This window comes from Penaeus monodon, chromosome 22 (genome assembly GCF_015228065.2).
Source record: "Penaeus monodon isolate SGIC_2016 chromosome 22, NSTDA_Pmon_1, whole genome shotgun sequence".
NCBI classification, from domain to species: domain Eukaryota; kingdom Metazoa; phylum Arthropoda; class Malacostraca; order Decapoda; family Penaeidae; genus Penaeus; species Penaeus monodon.
Genome location: NC_051407.1, coordinates 22327048 through 22329719, shown reverse-complemented (window position 1 = coordinate 22329719; position 2672 = coordinate 22327048). Strand labels below are relative to the sequence as shown.

General features: G+C 46.9%; 1 protein-coding gene across 1 annotated transcript in view; it reads left to right on the top strand.

Moving 5' to 3' along the window:
- Window positions 1–2672, top strand: part of LOC119587001 (puratrophin-1-like) — a gene marked incomplete at its 3' end in the record, with an annotated part of 105327 nt that overhangs the window by 5241 nt on the left and 97414 nt on the right.

Genomic DNA, 2672 nt, shown 5'->3' with positions numbered 1-2672 from the left:
TCTTGCGTGTGCGTGTCCGCCGCAGTCTGCGCGTATGTTATCCACCTTTGTAATTTACATTGTAATTTACAAAACGCACTCAAGGGCCATTGTAACACTGCAGTGTATATGCCCAACAAAAGACTAAATCTGATACATGACTTTGGCAATGTAACATAATTCAAGGTTGAATACAATTATTTTTCTTGAATGTTAACGTGCGATGATCTAGAATAATAGAATGTGGTCTGGAATTACCACTCAGAGGGAATTCATCGAATAAGTCAGCATCGCCAAAATAATCTATCGCTTGCCTACTCCAGTTCACTCACACCTCCTGGGCCCACGGCTCGCGGCCGAACATACCCCGTACATGACTCACCTTCACCCTCCTCCCCCTCTCTCCTTCCCTCCGTCCCCCTCTAACCTCTCTCACCTGCCCACCCCCTACCGGGCCTCCCCTCCCGCCGTCCTACCGGTTGCCTTCTACTTCCCCCCCCCCTCCCCAAGGACCCTGTGCTCCTCAACCATCTTTCCACCTCGCCTCCCTGAAAATATCAAACGCGTTTTTTCGCTTCTACGTAATGTCGTGTTCCCACGCATGCAGTTCCCAGAAGAACTTTCCAATGATTTCCAGCGCTCTTGTCCAGGGCACAGCAATGGGAAGGAAAAAGTTTACCGTCATTCTTTCAGTTCGTTCCCTTTGTACAAGACGGGTCCTCCTCGTGTGGACGGACAGCGGCATTCCTCCTCGTCTCTCTCGCCGTTGCTAAGTGATTCCACCCTTGGCTCTTATGTTCGTTCGTCTTGTAATTATTTTTTTTTTATCTTGTCTCGCCTGCCATTTCACCGTATCGACCTTATTTCCGGTCATGATTCTTTTCTCAACCTTGATCTGTCTTTGTTTTACTGTCTCTAGTCATTACTGTTTTTGGGTTCAGCTGCTCTTCACACGACACGTCTCTTGTTATGGCTCTCCTCTGTTGAAATTTATTCGCGAGTCGGCGAGTACTTGCCGAATTTGCCCCATTTACTCGTCAGCGCTGGGGCGTGATCGACCTTTCTTTCCCCATAAAGGTATCATCACATCGCTTGATTCCACCGTCATCATCGTTTTATTTCCTCGCTTCGATTCATCTCCTACGACGCCGATTCTATTTTTCCCCCTTTTGCTCCAGCCCTTCCCTTAGTTCTACGCAACCTTATTGTAGATGGATGCGTAACAATGCCGGGAAGTGTGAAGAACACGGGTGCCACCTCGAGACTTTGTTTCTAGCAAGATCTCGCCGTCTGACGTCGTACTCCTTTCAGGTTCATTGCGTGACAGCATTTTGTCCTGTGCTTGGTCCCATTAACTGCTTAAGTGCAGGACCCGCCCTTATATTCGCCTCTTTTTTCGCTCTTGTCCTTTGTTGATACTGAAGGAGTCTGCAGACACTCGGCCACGATGAGTCATTGTTTTTCATTGTCTTTTTTTTTCAAAGGTGTAATGTGCGCACGACCTGCTTACGGGCAGATCGCAACCAAGGTGCGGGAGGGTTTGATCCTGCCTCGCTTGGCGGTTGTACAGTCTCTTATTACCTTCCCAGATTATAGACATATACCGCATAAACAACGATCAGTATGATGATGCTGAATGAAATAGCACCTCGAAGAGTGATCTCATGCTTGCACTGTAGCAGGATTCGCCCATGACGGTTGTTTGTGCCTTGTAGTTGTTGACGCGCGTATCCTGGGCAGGTCAGGATGTCAAGGGCTGCAGCTCCAATACCTGGTACGCGTGACGCAGCGCCGTCGCCAGAGATTTCCCGGATGAGCAACGAGCGTAGCTACGGTTGGCGTACTTTGTGCTGTGGTATATTTTTGACTTGCATAGTGTTCTGCTGTAAGTTCTTTTTTAGATGTAGATTTGTTAATTGTATGTTCTCAGATTCTAGTTCAATTGAATACCTTCCCATGATTTGTTTTAGGCAGTCTCTTTAATTCATATCATTTATGATCGGTTGTGTAACTCCTCTCCGATATCGCCATTGGTTATCACACATTGTGTATATCACAGAATATAAAGAGTCGTTCTTCCTGTCGTAGATTTATAGCTGGAAATTATAACATATATATATGCGTGCGAGGGTCGACTGTCACACCCGTCGTAGGGGTTCGGCAGCGCCCTCGGAGCCTGGTACCTTGACGAGGTGCTGCGCTCAGGGCGAGGGTTCTGCATGTTGCACTGGTAAGTTCCTTACTGTGGCAAACCATGGCTTGTTCTGTTTTAAGGCAAAGGTGACTGAGCCTTAATGAAGCTATAGTGAATTGGATCTGATATTACACGAAAAAAGTATGTTTGTGTAGGTAAAATATTACACCGAAAATACCCGTAGCCACACAGGCTTGTTAATATATGGAGGAGTTCATGCAGGTTTTGAGTGTTAGTGTCAGACAGAGACAAATGGCGGTCCCATAGTTGGTGCTACCATTTGCATAAGCGGTGTTATTATCGGGTCGGAGGTTAATACTGAATAACGGATGTGGTGCTGGGCTCAGCATGCGGGGAGGTTCAGGGGCTTGTTTACAAATTCCCTTCGCCGTAGTCTGAACTTGTTGCAGGTTAAAGTATTGTCAAGTTCCTTAAATGTGTAATGTCGGAGATGCTCGATTTGGTGGAAAGAAGAGCAGTCTGATTTATTAAGGACACG